At 44.7% G+C, this 26,342-nt stretch overlaps 1 long non-coding RNA gene across 1 annotated transcript in view; it reads right to left on the bottom strand.

The window, feature by feature from the left end:
* Positions 1-15,051: 15,051 nt before the first annotated feature.
* Positions 15,052-26,342, bottom strand: part of LOC144340576 (uncharacterized) — a 37,009-nt gene continuing 25,718 nt past the window's right edge. Inside the window, exon 3 of the long non-coding RNA XR_013416830.1 lies at positions 15,052-15,200. This is a non-coding gene — a long non-coding RNA (uncharacterized LOC144340576). The remainder of the gene's footprint in view (positions 15,201-26,342) is intronic.

Genomic DNA, 26,342 nt, shown 5'->3' with positions numbered 1-26,342 from the left:
GGTATTCATTGCTTATGAGTGATAATAGCTACTATTTCGTCAGCACTGTTTGGAAACCAAGCACTTGTGTTCTTACAAAATTATTATGAAGTAGATATTCATTTCTCCCCTTTACAAGTGAGGAAACAAGAGCTGTAGAGGTTAAGGAACTTCAGACCTGATTTTAACCAGCTTTGAGACCTGGGCCTGAGTCTGTCCAATGCTGGGGCTCTTGCCTCATGTTGGAAAACCAGCCACATTGGAAAACCTCCTGCACATCCTCTACAGCGTTTGTGATCTCTTCCCTGAGCTCACGGAAGCACCCAGCAAATGCTTACAAATGACTAACTGAAGGGCAATGACCCGAGGACAGCTGCTGAATGTGTGAATGAAGAAATGACTACAGCCAGTTCCTGACTTGCAACAGTTCCACTTACGATTTTTTACTTTACAATGGGTGCAGAAGCAGTGGGTATTCTCTACACACCTCAGCATATGGGGACATGTCTGATAACCCCATCCGAAACTGAAAATACCATAAGTCAAAAGGTTCAATATTTTCGCCAGTCACACTGGATCACGTCTGTAATCCCAGCACTTTGGGAGGCTGAGGCAGGTCACTTGAGCTCAGGAGTTCAAGACCAGCCTGGACAACATAGTGAAACCCTGTCTCTACAAAAAAATATAAAACTTAACCAGGTATGGTGGTACGTGCCTACAGTGCCAGCTACTCAGGAGGCTGAGGTGGGAGGATCACCTGAGCCTGGGAGGTGGAGGCTGCAGTGAGCCAAGATCATGTCACTGCACTCCAGCCTGGGCAACAGAGCCAGACCCTGTCTCAGAAAACAACAAAACAAAATGTACAATATTTTCAACTTAGGATGAGCTTATCCACACATAACCTCATTGTAAGTAGAGAAGCATCTGTATTTGCTGAATACTAATTGAAAACTGCATTAGGTAAAACTGTCTAGAATCTCTCACGTAATGCAAAAAAGATACAGACCATATCTTCAAAAACTAGATAATACGGAGGTGAAATGGACCAAATATAATACTTAGAAGCAGTGTTGGCAGAAGGCCACACATTGGCCAGAGGACTAGACCAAGAGTCTGGGGCCTGCATTCTAATTCCTCCTACAGCTGTGTGCTGTTGGTAATCATTTTAACCTCCCTGAGCCTGTTCCATCACACAAAAAGATACTAATAAAACCAGTTCTAGGCATCAAATGAAACAATATGTGTGCTATGTTATGAATGTGTTTCCCAAAATTCATATGTTGGAAACTTAATCCCCAATGCAACGGTGTTGGGAGGTGGGGCCTCTGAAGAGCTCTTCAGGTCACAAGGACTCTGCCCTCATGAATGAATTAGTGCCCTTCCAAAATGGGCTTTCAGAAGTGGGTTCATTCCTTCCTGCTCTTCTGCTATGTAAGGACACAGATCCCTCTCCTCCAGAGGACACAGCAAGTGCCATCTTGGAAGCAGAAAACAGCCCTCGCCAGATGCTGGAGCCTTGATCTTGGACTTCCCAGCCTCCAGAACTGTGAGAAATAAATGTCTCTTCTTTATCAATTACTGAGTCTCAGGTGTTCTTTTATAGCAGCACAAAATGGACTACAACAACATGTAAGTCACTTTAAATTCTACAGTGAATTGAAATGTCCCAGCATGGAGCCTGTCTGAACAGGAAAGTGGATATGTTCAGAAGAGGACTAGAAAGATGCTTCATCCAAGGGCTATAACCCTTTGTAGTGGGGCACTTGGAGAACATAGATTTTTGAGTTACTGAAGTGTCTCTTTTATAGAATATATAATGCATATTGGTTTTTTTATTTTATTGAAACTTCTTGATTTAAGTAGCATGCCACGAATTGCTATAAAGTTATAAAAGATTGAGAAATTAATAAATTGGAGGCATCTCCGGTACAATATAAAATTCAGGACCCCTTGTGAGCGGTCACTTGCTCTCTGTCGCCATGGAGAGGCATGGAATCTGTGTGTAAACATAAAATCTCTATGCACACATGTGTACACTTGCAATTAACGCAAGGGATCTGCAGAGTATGTTTAAACCAGTGTATACACACCTCTCAGTCGTCTTCACCCCAAAAGGCTTTACAACGGAAATGGACTTTGTGCTCTGGGTGACTGAATTCTAGTTTTGGAACTATCCTCAGGCAAGTGGAAAAGGAACTCGCACTTACTGAGTGCCCTCTGCATGTCACAGACTTTACACAGGTTATCTCTAATGCTTATAGCAACCCTTCCAGGTCTGAAGTTTAAGAGGCTTATATAACCTGCTCAAGGTCACACAGTTAGCAGGTGACAAAAGATAGATAACAAAAGCTATTGAAATCCTAGTTTATCTGACCCCAAAGTCTAGGTGCTTCCTACTAGACCAGGGCGTTGGCAAACTACAGTCCATGAGCTAAGTCATGCCCACCACCTTTGTTTTTGTACTACCTGTGAGTCAAAATGTTCTTTACATTTTTAAACAGTTGAGAAAAAAAGGATAATAATTTGTGATGCATGAAAACAATATGAAATTCAGATTTCAATATCCACAAATAAACTTTTGTTGGAATGCGGCCCTGTCTATTTATTTACCTATCGTGTGTGGCTACTCTTGCACAACAATGGCAGAGCTGATTGGCTGCAGTAAAAACCATATGGCCAGCAAAGTCTAAAGTGTTTACTTCCTGGACCTTTTACTTTTTTTTTTTTTTTTAAGTAGAAATGGGATCTCACTATATTACCCAGGCTGGCCCCAAACCCCTGGTCTCAAGTGATCCTCTTGCCTCAGCTTCCTAAAGTACTGGGATTACAGGTGTGAGCCACTGCACCTGGCCTGCTTCCCTGGATCTTTACAGAAAAAGTGTGCCTCCTCCTGCTCTAGACCCTATCGCCCTGCAGGTGATCCTCTTACAGATGAGAAAACAGAAGTCCACAGAGATTTAATAACCGTGTCCCAAGTTAAACAATATTGGGAGAGATGCAGGTCTGACAAATGAGAAATCCTAAATGGTAAATGTGCTGAGTTTCCAAGAAGATCATAGATGGGTCAGCAAACCTGGCTGACTGCGATGGAGAGAGTGAGTGGAGTGGAGCAGAGCAGCCCAGAAGCTGCAGAAATCTGGGCTCTGGTGGAGAACGATGTGATCAATTTGGGAATTTGAAATGACAAAGAGACAGAATATCCCGCCAGGAAGACACTGTGGTCTGCATCATGCAGGCTGGATTAAAGGAGAGCACTCAAGACTCACTCCCCAGGGCAGAGTAAACCACTCTCAGAGCGTGATCTTTCACTCAGTGAATCAAATAAAAGAAAATGGTAAAAAAAAAAAAACAAAAAAAAAACAAAAATCGTGGTACAGTTGCAATTAATTTGTTCATAACATAGTAAGATAAAGTTTATAAAATATGATTGTTTTTTTAAAAGAAATTGCGCGTGTGTTTGTGTGTGTATATCCATAGGAAAAAGCAAAGAGAGATTTACATCAGTTTTCCAAAGGTAGCTACTTCTACAGAGAGAGAGAAAAGACGGGAAGGAAGCTCTCGCGTTCTATTTTATACACAATTATATCATTTGAATTTTTATCTTGAGAACACAATATCTGCAAAAACTTAAAAACAAAATAAGTGATCTATTATCTGTAAAATAAACAGACTGTAAAAGATAGTCACTAGAAGGTAACCCCCAAAAGCCATTCGTTTGATAAAAATCTAAGCAAAGCCTGTAAACCAGTTCATTGCAAGATCTGTAAACTAATTAGCTGTATGATGCCAATACCAGTTTCCTGGTTTTGATCAGTGTATAATATTATACAAGATGTCCCCATTGCAGAGGCTCAGTGATGAGTGCATGTGACCTCTTAATACTATTTTTGCAACCTTTTGCTTTTTAGAAGTTTAAAACTGAAAACTGAAAATTTAAAAAGAGCCGAGCATGGTGGCTCACGTATGTAATCCCAGCACTTTGAGAGGCTGTGGCAGGCAGATCACTTGATGTCAGGAGTTTGAGATCAGCACGGCCAACATTGCAAAACCCCATCTCTACTAAAAATATGAAAATTAGCCAGGCATGGTGGTGTGCACCTGTAATCCCAGCTACTAGGAAGGCTGATGCATGAGAATCACTTGAACCTGAGACACAGAGGTTGCAGTGAGCTGAGATCGTGCCACTGTACTCCAGCCTGGGCAACAGAGTGAGACTCTGTTTCCAAAAAAAAAAAAAAGAAAAGAAAATGTAAAAAGAGCCTGAGCATAGTGGCTCATGCTTGTAATCCCAGCACCTTGGGAGGCTCAGGTGGAAGGATCACTTGAGCCCAGGAGGTCGAGGCTACAGTGAGCCCTGATGTCGCCATGGCATCCTAGCCTGGGTGACAGAGTACAACCCATCTCAAAAAAGAAAAAGAAAAAAAAAGGAAAAGAAAAAAGAAAGACAGGAAGGAAAAAAGAAAGTTTTAAAAGAAAACTACTAGGTGGAACTACATGAAGTTGCAATATTGGACTGTTTTTGACCCACAAGCACGGCAATTTCATACAGTTAACTATACAGTTAATCTAGGGAAAGGTGGAGCTGAATTAACTGTATTTGAATCTGTCTGAAAGAGCTTTGGCAACATATGGAGGCCGTCTGCATGGAGTACGACAGCTTCAATTCAGCAAGCCTCCTGCGGACTTCATGGTTTCGAGGGGCAGCTGTGGTCATGGGATTCCAGTTCCCTCTATTCTGACTCCCCCCTCACTAAGCAGCACTGGTGCTGGGAACATGGGTTCCCCCGTCCCTGGGAAGATACGCAGCTCTTGACATGCAGGCTGACGATCCTTCCCTGAAAAGTTTTGTGAGCAAAAGATATGCAGCTGGAACAGTTCTGAGTAAGTGGACAACCTTATGCTTCAGGTCCTACAAAGCTGAGGATAACCCTTAAGTCTGCGGTAGTCACAAGCCAGCACCACCCCTGGGGGCAGCCGGGCTCTCTCTGACGTGGCTTCTGAGTGGTCAGCACTGACCAAAGACACAACCAGGAGGGTGGACCTTAAAAGAGGTCCCAAAAGAAGTTGGATGCCTCAGTAGCTGCTCCACCAAAGCAGCCACCCTGGTGCTGTGGCAGCCCTTCTGACAGGGCTCCCAAGTGTGTGGAATATTTAGGCCAAAGAAAAAGAGCATATTCTGACCAGTCCCGGTGGCTCACGCCTGTAATCCCAGCACTTTGGGAGGCTGAGGCAGGCAGATCACCTGAGGTCAGGAGTTCGAGACCAGGTTGACCAACATGGAGAAACCCCATCTCTACTAAAAATACAAAAATTAGCTGGGCATGGTGGCACACGCCTGTAATCCCAGCTACTTGGGAGGCTGAGGCAGGAGAATTGCTTGAACCCGGAAGACAGATGTTGGGGTGAGCTGAGATCATGCCATTGCACTCCAGTCTGGGCAACAAGAGAGAAACTCTGTCTCAAAACAAAAGAAAAAAGAATAAAAAAAAGCAAGAAAGCGAAAGCAAGCAAGCAAGAAAGAAAGAAAGGAAGGAAGGAAGAAAGAAAGAGAGAGAGAGAAAAAGAAAGAAAGAGAGAGAGAAAGAGAAACAGAGAAAGAGAGAGAAAAAGAAAGAAAGAAAAAGAAAGAAAGAAAGAAAGAAAGAAAGAAAGAAAGAAAGAAAGAAAGAAAGAAAGAAAGAAAGAAAGGAAGGAAGGAAGGAAGGAAGGAAGGAAGGAAGGAAGGAGAAAGAAAGAAAGAAAAGAAAGAAAGAAAGAGAGAGAGAGAGGGAGGGAGGGAGGGAGGGAGGAAGGAAGGAAGGAAGGAAAGAAAGAGAAAGGAAGGAAGGAAGGAAGGAAGGAAGGAAGGAAGGAAAGAAAGAAAGGGAAGGGAAGGAAAGAAGGAAAGAAAAGAGGAAAGGAGGGAGGGAGGGAAAGCAAGCAAGCACATTCTTTTTTTTTTTTGAGACGGAGTCTTGCTCTGTTGCCCAGGCTGGAGTGCAGTGGCCGGATCTCAGCTCACTGCAAGCTCCGCCTCCCGGGTTCAGGCCATTCTCCTGCCTCAGCCTCCCGAGTAGCTGGGACTACAGGCGCCCGCCGCCTCACCCGGCTAGTTTTTTTGTATTTTTTAGTAGAGACGGGGTTTCACCGTTTTAGCCAGGATGGTCTCGATCTCCTGACCTCGTGATCCGCCCGTCTCGGCCTCCCAAAGTGCTAGGATTACAGGCTTGAGCCACCGCGCCCGGCCCACATTCTTTATTAGGTAGAGTTTGACACAAATCTTCCAGGCCATAGAAACTCTGGGACTGGACTGAGGAATAAATGACCCTAGGTTATTCTCCTCAACAGCAGAACACCAATAAAGTCACTGAGCAAATTTGTCAAATACTTTGTTTCAGAAAGAGTATCTGCATTTTCAGTTTCAAAAAAAAGAAACTAAACTAAAACTAAAACTAAACTTAATTTTAAGTCTTAAAATTAAATGGGGTGTTTATTTTTTCCTTAACTTCTTTTGCCTGTTACCAGTACTAAAAAAAAAATATTTTAGAAAAGTGTTAAATATTTCAGAGAGAGAATAGCTGAAGAAAACAATATCATGGGCAACCACTGAAGTGCTCGTCGGAGAAGAGCATGGAATCAGAAGAGTGCGTTACTTTGCTAGTGCATTGCAAATTTCAGACTGATTACAAATTCATAGACTGGGGGGCTTAAACAACAAAAATTTACCAACTCAAAGTTCTAGAGACTGGAAGTCCAAAATAAAGGTGTTGGCAGAGTTGCTTCTGTCAAAAGGAAAACTCTAGACACATTAAATTTAGCAGCATTTACTTGACCAAAGAATAATTCATGAATGGGGCAGTCCTTTGAAAAAGAAGAGGTTCAGAGAACCCCACCCAGCCTTGTGAACAGAGCTTTTATAGGCCAAAGGCAGGGGGGCAAAGTAGACAAATTACCTGATTGGCTATAACTAGGCATTTGCCTTGTTTGGGGATGGTGTGATTTGTTGGCTGCTTATGATTGGCTGAAACCTATTTGTTACAAAAATGGACTATTAAGTTAGGTTGTGGCTCGTTGTGTGGGAACTCTTAGAGACAGCCTCAGGCCAAAGTCTCCCGCTTGTTGAATGCACTTCTTTTCAAAGGCTGTGAGGGAGAACCTGTTCCATCGCTTTTTCCCAGCTTCTGGTGGTTTGCCAGCAATCTTTGGTGTCTTGTGAAAGCATCCTCTCAATCTCTGCGTTTATCTTTTTATTTATTTTTATTTTTATTATTTTTATTTTTAGAGACAGGGTCTCATCATGTTACCCAGGCTAGGCTTGAACTCCTAGGCTCAGGCAATCCTCCCACCTCGGCCTCCCAAATTGCTGAGATTACAGGTATGAGCCACCACACACAGTCTATTTTTTTTTTTTTTTTTTTTTTTTTTGAGACAGGATCTCACTCTGTCACCCAGGCTGGAGTGCAGTGATGCGATCATAGCTCGATGAAGGCTTGACCTCCCAGGTTCAAGCCATCCTCCCACCTGAGCCTCCCAAGTGGCTGGGACTACAAGTGCATGCCACCATGCCCAGCTGATTTTTTGTTTGTTTGTTTTTTCTTTTTTGTTTTGGTAGAGACAGGGTTTTACCACGGTGCCCAGACCGGACTCCAAGTCCTATGCTCAAGATCCTCCCACACTTTGGCCTCCCAAAGTGTTGGGATCACAGGTGTGAGCCACTGCGCCTGGCCTCTGCCTTCATCTTCACATGGCATTCTCCCGTGTGTGTTCTGTGTCCAAATTTCCCTTTTTATAAGGACACCAGTCATATCCCATTAGGCACCTACCCTACTCAAGTGTGACCTCATTTTAACTAATTACACCTGCAGTCACCCTATTTCCAAGGTCACCTTCTGAGGTACTGGAGGTTAGGACTTCAAGATATGAAGTTGGGGGGCGCAAACACCAGGGGCAATGGTCATCATTCACACTGAAGACTCCCGAACTCCTTCTCTTCTATTCACTCTTTTTGTGGTTGTGACACCCAATGACACCTCTTTCATTACATAGGAAATGCGTTACAAGTAGACTCTGAAGCAACAGAATAGCTGCCAAAGGGGTGTAAGAAGTCTGATGGAGAATCACTGAAATGAAATGATATCAGGTCAAAATTTGATGGAGAATCACTGAAATGAAATGGCATTGGTCATAGGAGGTGTCCTGGCCTGGGCATCAGAACACGTGGGCTCTGACTCTACTCCACTGGGGAAATCTGAGCACATCACTGTGCTTGCTAAGCTGCAGTACCCTGCCCCATAGGATGGAAGGGCTAGACAACCCCCATGTCACGAATGAGCCAGCCGCGGCTCAAAGAGGTTAAGTTACCAAATCCACTCGCTGGCTGAGTTGGAACCAGGACAAGAGCCCAGGTAGATATCTTTTGGCCTGTTACTTTCTCCACTGTACCTACATCTTTCTGAGATTCTAAGTCCAATCTCCTGAGCCCTGAGAGTCTAAGCCAGGCCTTTCCAAGGCTAACTACAGGCTTAACATATAAACTTCCCTCAAAACCCCTGACCCACCTCAAGATCGGTAAGTCACCCCATAATTTTTTTTTTTTTTTTTTTTTTGAGACAGGGTCTTGTTCTGTCGCCCAGGCTGGAGTGCAGAGGCCTCATCTCGGCTCATCTCGGCTCCATGCCTGGAGTGCAGGCAACCTCCCTCTCCCAGGTTCAAGCGATTCTCCTGCCTCAACCTCCCAAGTAGCTGGGATTACAGGCATGCACCACCATGCCTGGCTAATTTTTGTATTTTTAGTAGAGACGGGTTTCATCATGTTGGTCAGGCTGGTCTTGAACTCCTGACCGCGTGATTCGCCCGCCTCAGCCTCCCAAAGTGCTGGGATTACAGGCGTGAGCCACCGCGCCCGGCCATCACCCCATAATCTTTTTAGAAAGCCTGGTGGCTGGACAGCCTACAATTTCCTTGACTAGCATCACCAAGCCCCACAGAGCTCAGAACCACTCTGGGTGGGACAATTCCTGGTATTGAGTAGACTCTGGGTTTGCCGGTCTCTGTCGATGGTTTTCCATGGCCAGCGCTCACAGACGGCTGTCTGGGCGGCCCACGCCGAAGCCAAGTTTGGGCAGCGTTACAGGCGTGCATAGCGTCAGGCCCAGCACACCAAAGTGTGGTTACTCCCGCTCTTGTGCCCAGCAAGGATTTCCACAGGGGTTCCACACATCCGAAAATGGAAAAAGCACTAAAACCTTAACCATTTACCTTTCCTTCAACCTTCTGCCACGTCCCACACTCACAAACAGCATAAGAAGCCCTTTTTCTTCCTCCCTGTGAGAACAGTCTGAGAATGGTGAACACAGATTGCTGGTTAGCATAGCCACAGGGAGGGAAAATGTCAGATATTAATGTCACTTTTTCATATGGCAGTGTGAGCCTTTGTGGATAATAATAAACTCTTATTTGCAGAGTCAAACACCACAATATGTACATATCCCTAAAGAGTGTTTGCAAAATAGGCAATAATGGCTCGAAATAGACTGTCTCGGAATGGCTAATAAACAATAAGCCTCTTGCCTTTAAAATTAACAACAACAAAAAGAAGCATATTGTGTGTAGCCTACAGTGGGCGGAGTGGGGTGCAGCGGAATGTGTTCACGACTCAGCTCCGTCCTCACCGTTACTTCTAGCGCAGCGGGAAGGCGTGTTCCTGTAAAGCAGCGACAAGAGCAAAACCCGCAAACACTGCCTGGAGAGGCAATGCCAGAGAAATTCAGAATTTTACATCTGTTAAGAACTTTTGTGTCCCTTGAACTCCAGCTTGCCTGGTCCTCGGTGTGCAGTGACTTACCTGAGGTTACACAAGGTAAAGCAGGAAATGCCCACGGAATCTTCCAGTCTGAGGAGGTTACAGTTTGGGGTTTGCTATAGAATATGCCGGGCTTGAATCCAGGAGCCCTGCGTTTCTCCCTAGCTCTGCTGCTGTGTGAGCTCGAATACATCCCTAAACCTCATGGGACATCGCGTTCCTCTGCAAACAGAAGTGGAAGCACCTATTCATGGTGGTGTTGTATGAGACAACGTGGGTAACAGAACTTGGCAAATGTAAAATGACATTAAATGAAATACATCAAGCAATCATATGAGTAAGAAATGCTATATTTTTAAGTGATATTGTTATGATGATTATGAAATCTCAGAAAGCCAGTTGCTATCCAAGTTGATAAATACCTCCATCTTTGCGGCATGAAATAATTGCTTCTGGAGTGATAATAATATCAGACATGTATTTAGACCTTTCCTGGTTACCAAGTGCCTTTAATACAACTTTTTGCATTGATTCTCACTGAGGAAACCAGAGCAGAACCAGCACTCAAAGCAGCCTGCAACATCCTCAGGGTCACCAGGTTAATGAACGGCAGGGCTGGACTTCCAACGCTCGGTCAGGCACTCCATCAACAAAACCACATTGCCTCTGGAAAGAAACTGCCCAGGCTGGGCAAACTGGTATCTCAAAGTGTATGCCCATTGTTCACAAAGGCTCATCCGGACCCAGGACCATGGCTGGGCTGGTTTGCAACCTCACATGGAGAGTCCCGGAGCGAGGGGCTGAGCGCCCAGACTAGAAAGCAGCCTTCTCCTGTGAGGCACAGCCCTCCCACAGTCACTGGAATGGGAGACGTTGCTCAAGGCAGCAGGAAATGAGGCTCAGCACAGCCTCTTGATGTCCCTGATCTCAGATCGTCCTTCCCGCTGTCAACACCTCTTGTAAATCAGTGCAATGATATAAACCCCTGAGCCCTTTCCAGTCCCTGATCCCAAATCCAAATAAGACCTGCACATAGAAGCAATAACTCTCTCCTGGATGAAAGAAATATTCAAAGTACCAAATCTCATATAGAAAACGAAATAGGCCGGGTGCGGCAACTCACGCCTGTAATCCCAACAACTCGGGAGGCTGAGGTAAGAGGGCAGCTTGAGGTCAGGAGTTCAAGATCGGCCTGGGCAACATAGCAAGATCCCCATCTCTAAAAAAAAGGTAAAATAAATATTCAGTATTTTATTAGTGTGTTACCAAGAGTGTGCACATGTAAAACTGTTCAGCTAAATGCACAAATTCAGCTTTTTATTGGCGTATTTTCTCACTGTAAAGAGAATCACAAAGACACAAAGGAAACCTCTGTGCTCCTCAGTTCCTAGGGCTAAAATTTCAGAGTTATTTCTGGAAGCCCTTTTGCCATTGTCCATCAAGTGCTCTAAGTTATCCATACCCATTGGCCCAGTGCTTCTCTTTCATTTACTTATTTGTTTATTTTGGATTCCAGGGGTACATGTGCAAGTTTATTACATGGATATATTACCTGATGCTGAGGTTTGGGCTTCTAACAATCCTGTCGCCCAAGTAGTGTACATACTCCCGGATAGATGGTCTTTCAACCCATGCCCACCTCTGTCACTCCCTACCCCAGTTATTCCCTTTATAAGAATCATGATCAGAAATTCAGATGAAGATATTCATCACTTATGATTGTGAAGAGTCAGCCATGAAGCTCAGTGTTCGCCACAAGATGTTAACAGCGACTGCCTCCAGCAATGAGGTTATGGCACAGCTATATTTTTCTCTTTTTCTTTACATGTTTCTGTAATTTCCAAAATTATCTATAATGAGAAACAACCCAAATATACATTGATAGATGAAAGGATAAACAAAATTGTAGATGCATGCAATAGAATATCCTTCAGCCTGTAAAAGGAAGGCAGTCGGGTCACACGCTGCAACGTGGATGAACCTTGATGATGTTATGCTCAGTGAAATAAGCCAGGCACAAAAAGACACATACTGTCTGATTCCACTTGTATGGGGTTCCTAGAGTCATCAAACTCATAAAGACAGAAAGTAGAATGGTGATTGCCAGGGGCTACAGGAGGGGGAGTGGAGAGCTGGTGTTTAATGGGGATGGAGTTTCAGTTTGGGGAGATGAAAAAGTTCTAGAGATGGATGGTGGTACTGGCCGTACAACAATGTGAGTGTGAAATGTGCTTACTGCCACTGAACCGCACACTTAAAAATGGTCAAAATGGCAAATATTATGTATATTGTACCAAAATAAAAAATGGTTAAGGAAAATTTTGTAAATATGTATTTTACTGTGCTAGGAAAAAAAAAAAAAGTTGCATTAAGAGAAAATTAGGCCGGGCATGGTGGCTCATGCCTGTAATCCCAGCACTTTGGGAGGCCAAGGTGGGTGGATCATCTGAGGTCAGCAGTTCGAGACTAGTCTGGCCAACATGGCAAAACCTCGTCTCTACTAAAAAAATACAAAAATTAGCCGGGTATGGTGGCATATGCCTGTTATCCCAGCTACTCGGGAGGCTGAGGCAGGAGAATCGCTTGAACCCAGGAGGTGGAGATTTCAGTGAGCTGAAATTGTGCCAGTACACTCCAGCCTGGGAGAAGAGTAAGACTCCATCTCAAAAAAAACAAAAAACAAAACAAAAACAGAAACAAAAAACAGAAAATTAAATAACCATGCTGACTTTGTCTAGATACTTTCTCTTCCAGCTCCCACCAGCCCTGCTTGATGCTGTGTTCCTATCTGTACAGCAACATGATGAGTGGTCCAAGACCATGCTAAACAGTGACCTCTGGACTCATCTCAGATGCATGCAGAGACTCTTATTTAGAAAGAAACAATGAAACCTCATTATTTCCTTTTAATAAGTTCCTTTACGTTTTATACTAAGTGTTTTTTTTTTTTAAAGGAAATTCTAAATCTAAATTCAGTGCTTCAGGGGTACAAATATGCTTGCTTAGACCTTTTTTTCATAATCACAAGAATGAGAAATTGAGGATAGCATTACATTACCTACACATTTTCTGTATCATGTCACATCTGTTACATTTAAGTGAGTAGTAATACTTGGCAAATATGTCATGTGCCTTCCTGTTCAATAATCTACAATTTAACAAAAATGATCTGGGCCAGGCACTGTGGTTCATGCCTGTAATCCCAGCACTTTGGGAGGCTTAGGCAGGAAGATCACTTGAAGCCAAGAGTTTGAGACCAGCCTGGGCAACATAGACCACCGAGTCTACAAAAAATTAAAAATAAAAAAATTATCTATGTGTGATGGTACATGCCTGTGGTCCCAGCTACTTGGGAGGTTGGGGTAGGAGGATTGCTTGAGCCTAGGAGTTCGATGCTACACAAGAGCTATGATCATGCCACTGCACTCCAGCCTGGGAAACACAGTGAAACCCTGTCTTGATTGGGCATAGTGGCTCAAACCTGTAATCTTAACACTTTGGGAGGCTGAGGCAGGAGGATGGCTTGGAGCCCAGGATTTTGAGGCCAGTCGAGGCAACACAGCAATACCTTTTTTTGCAAAAATAAAAATAAAAAAAATTAGTCAGGCATGGTGGCATAGGCCTGTGGTCCCCGCTTCTTGGGAGGCTGAAGTGGGAGGACCACTTGAGCCCAGAGGTTGAGGCTGAAGTGAGTCATGATTGCACCACGGCACTCCAGCCTTGGCAACAGAGTGAGACCTTGTCTCAAAAGAAAAGAAAGAAAAAGAGAAACCCTATCTCTCAAAAAAAATAAAAAATAAAATGTAGCCAGGTGTGGTGGCTCATGCCTGAAATCCCAGCACTTTGGGAGGCCGAGGCAGGAGGATCACTTAAGGACAGGAGTTCGAGACCAGCCTGACCAATATGGTGAAACCCTGTCTCTACTAAAAATACAAAAATTAACTGGGCTTGATAGCATATGCCTGTAATCCCAGCTAATCGAGAGGCTGAGGCAGGAGAATCACTTGAACCCAGGAGGCAGAGATTGCAGTGAGCAGAAATTATGCTGCTGTACTGCAGCCAGGGCAACAGAGTGAGACTCCATCTCAAAAAAATAAAATAAATAAAAATAAAAAGTAGAATCATACAATGTTTGTCTTTTTGTGACTGGCTTACTTCACTTAGTATAACGTCTCCAGGGTTCATTGATGTAGCGTGTAGCAAGATTTCTTTCCTTGTTAAGGCTGAATAATAGTCCATGTAGATACACACCATGTTTTGTTTACTCGTTCATCCATGAATAGACACCTGGGGTGCTTCCCCCTTTTGACTATTGTGAACAACGCTACTGTGAACCTGGGTGTACAAAAATTCAATACAAATTTTAACAATTGGTGAGCCATATGTGTCTAGGAAAATAAAGTAGATGACCTCTATCTCACTGGTCCCAGGAAATCACTTACATCATGGAATCAGAAAATGTTACAGCAGGAAACAATTCTTAAGTCATCGTCTATATTTATTTACAGATGAGGAAACAGACACGAAGAGACTTAACTAGAATGGTTTGTAAAATGTTCGGTTCCTACGTTTGGGGAGGAGGAGCTGTTGAAAAGAACCCCTCTCCCAGGCAAAATTTTCTACCCAACTTGTCGTGCCACATACCTCAAATTCCCTACACCACAGATTTATTTACTTAGATGAAGGCACTGGTAATTTTACCAGGAATCTCAGGAAAATAAAAATAGCTCCAAGGGAAAGCCATTGTTGACCCACAACCCTTTGTGTTGAAAGACTGGTTTTCCATGAAACAATAAGGTTAGAGTGGGGCTCTTAGGGAATAGAGCCTGCCCAGGGGAACTCAAAGAGGAGGTGGAGTCTCCAGGAATTGTCAGCATAGACATGCCACAAGGAAACAATCGCCTCTTGAAAAGCTCCAGGCATCCAGGGGTAGTCAATCCCCAGAAAAGTCAAGCTAGAGAAGGCCAAAGACCAACTCAGGCAGCATTACAGTGCTGGCTAGCTCTTTACTACGTGTTGTGCTTCATGTCAAAATATAAGACTTCGCCATCAGTGCTTTGGGGCCAGGACTCATTTCAGGATGTTCGTGGCGTATTTCACCAGGCTTTCGCGGTCACGTGAGCAAAGACTCTTTTTTTTGTTAGCAAGAATGGAAAATGCCCAAATGCACCACCAACTGATGAAATAATTTTGTTTCCACAGATTTCAATCTCTCTGGCACCAAAATGTGTTTCATGATAGAGCTGAGGGAATTCTGTCAGCAAAATGCAGGGTTCTAAGACCAAGAGAACTCCATTATAACACAGCTCGTTAGCACAAGCACCTGAACGTTCCTCAGGTCAGAGACTGCTCTCTATAAACACAGCAACCAAGGTCGGACTTTAGCAGAGTGTTATTTCTACCTCCAGTTCCAAAGCTGTGAAGTGGTTCCTTCTTACGCCTGCAGAAGAACAACAAGATTTGAAAAGAGAATTATGGCAGACCAAGGAAAGCATGCACCTACAAATATAGTTGACAATAACCACAAATGATGGATAGAGCCTTTTGCAATCCCAACATCAAGGCCGATGAGACCAGAAAACCTGCTATTTGTTATAAAATAATAAAACAACATACAGCAACAACTAATTGGCCAATAAGACAAGAGATTTACTGTTATGTCTGCAGGTGAGCCAAGAGAATGGAGAAATTGGGTAATTAAAACAAAGTCAGGCCAGGTGCGGTGGCTCATGCCTGTAATCATAGCACTTTGGGAGGCCAAGGCAGGCAGATCATTTGAGGTCAGGAGTTCGAGACCAGCCTGGCCAACATGGTGAAGCCCCATCTCTGCTAAAAATGCAAAAATTAGCTGGAAATCACTTGAACCTGGGAGGCAGAGGTTGCAGTGAGCTGAGATCATGCCACTGCACTCCAGCCTGGGAAACAGAGCAAGACTCTGTCTCGAAAATTAATTAATTAATTAATTAATTAAAACAAAGTCAGAGGTGTGGCTTGGTGGCTCACACCTGTAATCCAGCACTTTGGGAGGCCGAGGCAAGAGGATTGCTTGAGCCCAGGAGCTCAAGACCAGCCTGAGCAACATGATGAGACCCCATCTCTACAAAAAATAAACACACACACACACACACACACACACACACACACACACACACAAAATTAGCCAGGCATGGTGGCATGTGGCTGTGGTCCCAGCTGCTAGGGAAGCTGAGTTGGGAGGATGGCTCGAGCAGGGAAGGTGGAGGTTTCACTGAGATTGTACCACTGCATCCCAGTCTGGGCAACAGAGCCAGACCTTGTCTCAAAAAAAAAAAAAAAAAAAAAAGGAAAGAAAGAAACAAAGAAACCTGGCCGGGCGTGGTGACTCACGACTGTAACCCAGCACACCACTTCAGTTCAGGAGTTGAAGACCAGCCTGAGCAACAGAGTGAAATCTCATCTCTACAAAAAGGTTTTTTTTACAATTAAAAAAAATAAAAGCCAGGTGACGGTAATAAAGACAGTTTACTAAACTAGGAATCAACCACGCTCTGGGGAGAATCCAGAAAACAGTATTTCTGGGGCCCCGCCATTGTGATGCCTATAGTATGTGATAAGTGAAGTCCACAATAACAAAATATAGTAAGTTCACAACAAATTAATGTAAACAATAAAAATAAAATAGCATTACTCCAATTTCCATGGTGGTAATATTAGGCTTACTTCACTGGCAAGGTAATTGTTAATTGAGCCAACATCTGCTTTCTCCTCTCCCATGGCCCAGTAGGCCAAGCTCATATGACCTATTCCCATATGACCTGTCCTCCCCAGAGGCCTTCCTATCTTGTGTCTCAGCAGCCTAAGGGAGCACACTGGACTGTGTTAAGCTAGCCCCTAACCAACAGAGCCGACACTGCAATCCTTTTTTATGGATCTTATTACGGAGTGGACAGCCTCCAGAACTGTGTTGGGATTGTCACAGACATCACTAAAGGCTGTCCTCTTTAGCACTTGTAAGCTTGGTTTCATTTTTCCATTAAAAAATAAAAGGTATATACGGCCCGGCATGGTGGCTCACGCCTGTAATCCCAACACTCTGGGAGGTCGAGGAAGGTGGATCACCTGACGTCAGAAGTTCGAGACCAGCCTGGCCAACATGACGAAACCCTGTCTCTACTAAAAATACAAAAATTAGCTGGGCATGATGGTAGGCGCCTGTAATCCCTGATACTTGGGAGGCTGAGGCAGGAGAATCGCTTAACCCGGGAGGTAGAGGTTGCAGTGAACTGAGGGCAGGCCATTGCACTCCAACCTGGGTGACAAGAGTGAGATTCCATCTCAAAAAAAAAAAAAGTATATACACAAAACACATTACATTAGTATGTCCCTGCTATAATGACTGTAGAGGGAGGCACGGAATATTCCTTTGACCAGCTTGGTTTATATTTTTCCAGCACCTTTTCCAAGCATTTATATATATGACTTATAACCTGTTTTGCAACTAGAGTTTTTTGTTTAACAAATATGGCTCAGATCCTAGGTCTTCTGCAGGTTTCCCAGAGGCTTTTTAGCAGGGACGTGAGAGAGGGTTTGGCCTCTACAGTGCCCCCTCAGAACCTGTCCCTTCAACCTGTTCTCTCTGTCAGGCCTCTCTCACTTGAAGGAAAGTCGCATCAAAGCAAAGGGGCTGCCTGTCTCTACAACATGCTCTGTCAGGAGGGCTGGGCTCCAGCCAAGCCAGAAACCACACTGGAAACCAGAGATCCAAATAAACGTAGCAAATGAGAGAAGGTAACACAACTAGGAGGCCAAAGCAGGACAGGGGAGATCGAGCAGGAGGCCAGGACCAAGGACTCAGAACCAAGAGCAGGAGGAAGACAGACACGGCAGGGGTATCAGGGGAATGATGCATGGGCTGGTCTGCCAGATTTAAAGAGTCCAGGAGGCCGGGGCGGTGGCTCACGCCTGAAATCCCAGCACTTGGGAAGGTTCATTCGAGCCCAGGAGTTCGAGACCAGCCTGGGCAACATAGCAAGACTTCATCTCTACAAAAAATATTTTGTTTTTGTTTTTGCTTTCTACTAAAATTTTTTTTAATTAGCCATGTAGGGTGACACATGCCTATAGTCCAAGCTACTTGGGAAGCCGAAGCAGGAGGATCACTTAAGCCCAGGAGGCCAAAGCTGCAGTAAGCCATGATCACGCCACTGCACTCCAGCCTGGACAACAGAGCAAGACCCTGTCTCATAAAAAAAAAAAAAAATATATATATATATATATATATATATAAATATAAAATATATGCAAGAAAGCGAGGAAAGAAGAAGACAGTTTGAGACGGAATCTACTGGATTTGCCCCAGTGAGTCCTGAGGGAAGGACGGCAGCGAGGGGTCCCATGTGACCGACGACAGGGAGAAGGTGGTGCAGTTATAGAAATGCGGAAAGCAGGGCCCAGAGGAAGGTTTGGAGAGATGGATGAAATGAATCTGTTGGATGGGGAAGACAATGGTAGATGTTTTCCCTGTGGTCCTGTCTGCTCCCGACATTCCTTACTATAGTGAGTTTATGGAGGAAAGGGGTATCAACGTGAGAAAATAGGTTCCTTTATCTCACCAAATAGCCCTCATCCCACCCTGCTTTGGGGCAACATCTTTGCTTACCTTTTCTTATCTCCCACTGGGATATATACTCCCAAGGGAAGCCCATCTGTCTTTGTCACCTCTATAGCACTTTATAGGGGATTCAAAGGGGCTTCAGGTTTGGGAAAACATCCAGATCCATCTTTCACACCTGAGTTAAGGTTTCAGCTCTAGTGATGGTCACAACAGCCGAGGCTCCAAAGCTCTTCTATGCTTTTCAAGGGTCACCCACTCAGAGAAGGCAAGGTGCGGGCTGCTGGAAAGACCTGGCAATGACCAGGGTGGTGGAATCTGTCCAGGATGTCCTGGGGACAGCCACACCACAGAAACGAGGAGGGAACAAGAAAGGAAGGATGGGAAAGGCCATGTATAAGAGACTGAAATAGGAAATTCTGGACCATCTTCATGGAAAGCCTTTACAAAATATAGGTGGAGCTTATGCCTTCAGGGAGAGAAGAAATGATGAACAAAATCCTCAAAGCATAGCAGTATTAGAAGCTGCATGAAAACATTTGGAAACACCATGACTCGTTTTTGGCATGGGAGCAAGGATGCAGGTTGGTAGATTAAGTTAGCATCTTGAGTGGCATTACACGGATGCCTCTCTGGAAGAAGCCTTCACAGGTGGCCCAGAGGCACCTGAGCTCAAGGTCGACCGGGTGACCCATCTGACCAGCAGGGCTAATTTACTGACAAAGAGCAGTGAGAATATACATTTCAGCCAATATCTGGGAGTAAAAGTTAGGGGCAAGAATGGAATCAAGACACTTATTCAGGGCTGGGCATGGTGGCTCATACCTGTAATCTTAACATTTTGGGAGGCTGAGGCAAGAGAATTGCTTGAGCCCAGGAGTTCGAGACCAGCCTGGGCAACATAGTGAGACCCTGTTTCTTAAAAGAAAAAAAAATTAGCTGGGCATGACGGTGCACACCTGTAGTCCCAGCCACTGGGGAGGCAGAGGCAGAAGGATTGCCTAAGCCCAGAAGTTCTAAGCTGCAGTGAGCTGTGATTGCACCACTGCACTCCAACCGGGGCAACAGTGCAAAACTATCTCTAAAGAAATTTTTAAATTAAAAAGACACTTATTCAGGAAAAAGGAGGCTCTGCCAGGAGGTTGGGCCCAGGGCCTCTAAGAACCTTTGCTCCAGGCCGGGCGCGGTGGCTCACGCCTGTAATCCCAGCACTTTGGGAGGCCGAGGCGGGCGGATCACAAGGTCAGGAGATCGAGACCACGGTGAAACCCCGTCTCTACTAAAAATACAAAAAATTAGCCGGGCGCGGTTGTGGGCGCCTGTAGTCCCAGCTACTCGGGAGGCTGAGGCAGGAGAATGGCGTGAACCCGGGAGGCGGAGCTTGCAGTGAGCCGAGATCGCGCCACTGCACTCCAGCCTGGGCGACAGAGCAAGACTCCGTCTCAAAAAAAAAAAAAAAAAAAAAAAAAAGGAACCTTTGCTCCAGCCTACTCTGTCCAAAATACAATAGTTACAAAAGGAGGAGGATGAAAAAATAAATAAATTAAAAAAAAGTAATAGAAATTTCTCAAAAACAAACAGTTCAACACAAAACAGGGGAAGCTATAATCACTACAAATAGTATCAGTAGAAATAAAGTCATTTCTTTTTTTTTCTTTATTTCTTCTTAAAGAAAAAACAAAAACAAAAACGGGATCCATGTGCAGAACGTGAAGGTTTGTTACATAGGTAGAAGTGTGCCATGGTGGTTTGCTGCACCTATTGACCCATCCTCTAAGTTCCCTCCCCTCAGCCCCCATCCTGCAAAAGGCCCTGGTATGTGGTGTTCCCCTCTCTCTGTGTCCATGTGCTCTCATTGTTCAACTCTCTCTTATGAGTGAGTTTGGTTTTCTGTTGCTGGTTTAGTTTGCTGAGGATGATGGTTTCCGGCTTCATTCGTGTCCCTGCAAAGGACATGAACTCACTCTTTTTAATGACTGTATAGTATTCCATGGTATATATGTGTCACATTTTCTTTATCAAGTCTATCACTGATGGGTATTTGGGTTGGTTCCATGTCTTTGCTATTGTAAATAGTGCTGAAAGTCATTTCTACTGCCTAGGCTTTTGGAAATGCATCTGAGGAGTGGACCAAAAATGCCAACCCTCACCCTCAGCCCAGTACGTGGTGACTAGCAGGTGGTACCCACAAGTTCTGGGACACCTTGTTTCTTGCAGCACTTCTGCAAGTGCTATGGTGGGACGGCCGTGTCACTTTTGGGGTCAGTATCTTGGGGCAATGGTGTGCCTGCATGCAATACTATATTGTGTTGTGATACAATCTTTATTTGTATCTAACCATATTTATTAAAATACAATAATCTACCTTACATCATTGTTTTCTCTCTCAAGGTTCATTCTGCCCCGAACTATTTTTCCCCTTGCTTTTGTACATTGAGATCTGCAATCTGAATGCCAGCCTGTTGAGGCCATGCCTGTGGCTCTAGTTTTGAACAAGGAAGTGTGACTTGGAACCAAATGTGTTTTGAGGACCTAAGGGAAAGAATTGGTGGAGACTGGGGTAAGGAGAAGGGATCAGGGCAGTCAGAAATGAGCATGGGGCCAGGTGCGGTGGTTCACGCCTGTAATCCCAGCACTTTGGGAGGCTGAGATGGGCAGATCATGAGATCAGGAGATAGAGACCATCCTGGCCAACAGGGTGAAACCCCTTCTCTACTAAAAATACAAAAAATTAACCAGGTATGGTGACATGTGCCTGTAGTCCCAGCTACTCTGGAGGCTGAGACAGGAGAATCACTTGAACCTGGGAGGCAGAGGTTGCAGTGAACCGAGATTGTGCCACTGGCCTCCAGCCTGGGCAACAGAACGAGACTTTGTCTAAAAAAAAAAAAAAAAGAAAAGAAATGAGCATGGAAGGACAGTGGCATGAAATAGGCAAAAGGACATTCATTTAATTGGATTCACTTTTGTTAAATTTTTTTTATTTCCATGTGCCCTTCTGAACTGTATTTCTCCTCAGCAGTAAGAACCAAATGTCTCCCACCTCACGTTATTTAATTAATTATGCCACCTCAATCGTAGCATCACGGTTATGGAAAGGCAATCAGGTTAATTCCTAAGTGTGGCATTTTATTTTAAAAATGATAAGCAATCTAGAAAGCGAAATTTTAGCAATATTCATTCCTAAACAATGTTTGACACTTAAATCCAGAAATTTGATTGTTAAAGTTTTCCTAATTACTTCACCAAAATCAGGTTGAAAGAAAACTGCTTTTGTCTAAAATAGTTTTGCAGATGGCAATTGTTAAGTCATTGTATTGTTCCATTTTGCACCCTACAATTTCACTGAAAGGCAGACTGATAAAAATCAGCGAGGCCAGTTTCTGAACACTACCCTCTCCTCCAGAGGACACACCTCCAGGGCAATCTGTCCCTTTGGGCCTGCCTTCACAGGACCCCCCAGTACCTACCTCTCCCAGGAAGATTGGCTAACGTTTGTCCTGAACAGACAAATCTAGAAATGAGCAGCCAGGGGTGCAGACACCCGGCCTTTGCTTTGGAACAAGGGCTACTTCCTGCTTCTGCCAGGAGGAGCGACCCAAGGGAACACACACGTTTTCTTGGAGTCACAGGAAGAGGGGACTCTCAACTTTGAGAGTCATTCTCACTTCCTCTTTCCTCATTCACTCACATCCGACAGACATTGGTTGCAGGTCTGTGCTCTGCCACACTCTGGGAATAGATACCAAGATGGGTTATCTGGGGCCTCCAGGCTCATGGGGTATGGGGCAGTCACGCCAGGACACAGTTAAAACCCAGTGTGAAGGTACGGGACCCTAGAGAGGCCCAGGCTCCATGTGAGCACATCAGAGCAGTCTAAACAAGATAGGGGTCCAGCGGTTGGAGTCAGGGAAGAGTGCCTGAAGGAGTGACCCTAACTAACACTTACATCCATTCAGCTAGTATTGAGTGATTATCATGTGCCCGACACTGCTCTGAATGCTGAGATAACAGCACCGGGAAGAGACCCACTAATGGATAAAGGAATATGACAGAGAGTCTTCCGGGATCCAGGGAGGTATATATATACTTTTAAACAATAAAATATATAACATATATTTCATTTAAAATAGTTTATATTTATTATAATGATATAAATATAAAATACATATTTTATAAAGCATATATATTAAAGTGTGTGTGTGTGTGTGTATACATTTTTCTTAGGGAAGGAGGCTTGCTTTGTTCCCCAGGGTGGAGTGCAGTAGCATGATCACAGCTCACTGCAGCCTTGAACTCCCGGGCTCAAGCGATCCAGCTGCCTCAGCCTCCTGAGTAGCTAGGACTACAGGTATGTGCCACCATGCCTGGCTAATTGTTGAATTTTTGGTAGAGATGGGTCTTACTATGTTACCCAGGTTGGTCTCGAACTCCAAAGCTGAAGATATCCCTGCCACCCTTGGTCTCCCAAAGTGCTGAGATTACAGACACGAATCGGTGATTTTTACCCTGAGACCCTAATGATAAGATGGAAGGAAATGCTTTTCTTTTTTTTCTTTTTTTTTTTTTTCTTCCTTCTTTTTTGAAGGAAGTCTTGCTCTATTGCCCAGGCTGGAGTACAGTGGCACGATCTTGGCTCATTGCAACCTCCATCTCCCCAGTTCAATGGATTCTCCTGCCTCAGCCTCCGGAGTAGCTGGGATTACAGGCACACACCACCATGCATGGATAATTTTTTTATTTTTGGTAGAGAGTGTGGTTTCACCATGTTGGCCAGGCTAGTCTCGAACTCCTGACCTCAGGCGATCCGCTTGCCTCAGCCTCCCAAAGTGCTGGGATTACAGGCGTGAGCCACTGCGCCCAGCCTAAATTTGTGTTTTAAAGTGGTCACCCCAGCTGCATGGTCAGCCCAGGGAGTGAGGAGGAGGAAGAGTGCTTGAAGGAGGCAGCATGTGAACAGGCCCTGGGAGAGGCGGCCCTGGCGATGCAAAGCTGTTCTGTGTGGCCATTCTGGTTGCAGAGCATCAGGTGGAATGGAGAGAGGCAAGGCCAGAGACTCCGGCCAGGGCCAAACCAACAAGATTCTCACATGCCACACCTAGGTTCTCATGTGCCACTCCGCACATACCATGCCAAACACAGGGCATCATCTGGAGACCTTGAAGCAGGACTGACATGATCACCATTTACTAAACTCACTTGATGGTTTGTGTGTGTGTGTGTGGACCCCGCCAACATTGTTCAGGCTGGTCTTAAACTCCTTGGCTCAACCAGTCCTCCCAGCTTGGTCTTCCAAAGTGCTGGGATTACAGGCATAAGCCACCATTCCCGGCCTTGATGGCTTTTCTATTGTGGGTAGTGCTGAGGCAATGAATTCCCCTAATAACAAGGACCAAGTGTGTGGAATAAATTCTATCTTTAAAGATCCAAATTTTACACTGTTTTTCAGAGTTACTAAAATGTATTAACATTCTTCACATTCTTCCACATGAAGCAATGGTTTTCTCATTCTCCAGAGCTCAGTGGGTAAAGGAGAGAAGCTGATTATTCCAACTTAGGGTGTATGGATATAAAATATAGACTTATATCAGAAATACAGATTTACATCAGAAATACACTAGTCCTTTAAAAAGAGATGCAGTTATTTCATAAGGATGTAGGTTCTAGAGTCAACATGGCATCCACCTCACCAGCTGTGTGACATGTGGGTCAAGTTGCTTAGCTCTCTGGTTTCAGTTTTCCCATCTGTAAAATGGGAGCCAATACAATACCCACTTTATGGGGTAGTTATAAGGCTTACACAAGTGATATAAGTAAAGGGTCTACACCAGAACCAAGCACAAGGTAAGCATCCATATGTGATTACTATCGTTATTTTATTTTATTTTTATTTTTATTTTTCATTTATTTATTTTTGAGACAGAGTCTTGCGCTGCTGCCCAGGCTGGAGTGCAATGGCTCACTGCAAACTCTGCCTCCCGGGTTCAAGCGATTTTCCTGCCTCAGCCTACTGAGCAGCTAGGATTATAGGCATGCACCACCACACCTGGCTAAGTTTTGTATTTTTAGTAGAGACGGGATTTCACCATATTGGCCAGCCTGGTCTCGAACTCCTGACCTCAAGTGATCTGCGCACCTTGGCCTCCCAAAGTGCTAGGGTTACAGAAGTGAGCCACCATGCCCAGCCACTATCATTATTTTATTGTTGTTGCAATTTACTTTCTTACTGCATTTCACACTACTGATCACTCACTTCCTTCTTAAACTTCCTTCCTTTGGCTTCTGTGACTCTGGACTCCTCTGGCTTTCCTTCTTTGTTCCTTTCTAGATTGTTTTACTGCTTCCTCTTCATCCTCTCACCCTCTAGGAGTTCCTTGAGGCTCCTCTATCTCTTTCTCAGCAGTTCCTCCACCCATGAGGGTGCTCTATGCAGATGAATCCCAGGCTAATCTCTGTGCTTCCAACCTCCCTGCTGAGTGCGGCACCCATGCTTCCAAACTTGCCGCCCACCCAATGTCACAGGGGCCTCTCAGGTTCAGTGGGGCCAAACTGCTCACTATCTTCCCCAAACCGTTTTCTTCTGAGGTTCTCTTGGTTAGTGCAGTCGCCCGTTTACCCAGACTAGAGTCCCTAGTCACTCTCCCTCTCCCTCGCTCGCTTTCCACACCCAACTGATCAACAAAGCCTGAGCCGGGTCATTTCCCCCGCGTCTTTAGAATACGTCCCCTCCTTTCCTTTTCCATGGCTACCATCCTAGTTACAGCTGTCATTCACCTTAATTGTTGCAACCACCTCAAAATGGTCTCCTTGCCTTTGATATTTATTTATTATCTCAATTTATCTCAAGCCCCAAGCACAATCTGTAATCTTACTTTGTGCTGCCCACAGTAAAAAGACATCATTTAGGCTTGAATTTTCTCAACTCTCCACCTCATCGAGCCTACTCTTACTACAACCTCTCTACATCTATACTTACCCTTGGTTCTTCTCCAGTCCAACCTGATCCCCTTATATGTGCCCCACATTCTAACCCTTTCATCTCCACTCCAGACTCTATTTATCTCGTCCGCATTTCTCTCCCCACATACAGCCACCAAGTCCTGATTCCCGTGGTCAGTACCCAGGTTCATTGCCAGAAACTAAGGGATTCTCATCAGGGCTGAACAATATGCAACTGCCACCAATGCCAGCTGGTCTCCAGAGCTTCATCGAGCATGCAAAAGATAAACAGGGACAGGGTGGTGGCTCACGCCTGTAATCCCAGCACTTTGGGAGGCTGAGGCGGGTAGATCACATGAGGTCAGGAGTTCAAGACCAGCCTGTCCAATATGATGAAACTCCATTTCTACTAAAAATACAAAAATTAGCTGGGCATGGTGGCAGGCACCTGTCATCCCAGCTACTCAGGAGGCTGAAGTAGGATCGCTTGAACCTGGGAGGCAGAGGCTGCAGTGAGCAAAGATCATGCTACTACTCCAGCCTGGGTGACAGAGCAAGATTCTGTCTCAAACAAACAAACAAACAAACAAACAAAAAAGATAACCAGGGATCCCCACACATTTGAGAAAAACAACAGGTGAATAACAAAACACTAAACTGATGCATTGAAGAAATTAGACCTTGGGGAAATAAGTACTATAGGAAAGGGGTGAGAACCTTAAGTGTAATTAGTTTCCCAAGACAGATGCACAAGGATGCCAAGCCCATGAATGACTGGCTGCTCAGAAAAAGAAGCCATCAGACTTACTGGAAATTGAAGACTTCCAATAATTGCTGAGGGAAAACTCAGCTGATGGAATGAACCACAGAAGGGTGTCCATGAAGCATGAAATCGTTAAATGGGAGATGGGGGCCGGGCGCGGTGGCTCAAGCCTGTAATCCCAGCACTTTGGGAGGCCGAGACGGGCGGATCACAAGGTCAGGAGATCGAGACCATCCTGGCTAACACGGCGAAACCCCGTCTCTACTAAAAACACAAAAAATTAGCCGGGC

Source organism: Macaca mulatta, chromosome 4 (genome assembly GCF_049350105.2).
Source record: "Macaca mulatta isolate MMU2019108-1 chromosome 4, T2T-MMU8v2.0, whole genome shotgun sequence".
Classification (NCBI taxonomy): domain Eukaryota; kingdom Metazoa; phylum Chordata; class Mammalia; order Primates; family Cercopithecidae; genus Macaca; species Macaca mulatta.
This window is presented reverse-complemented; position numbering and strand designations above follow the sequence as displayed.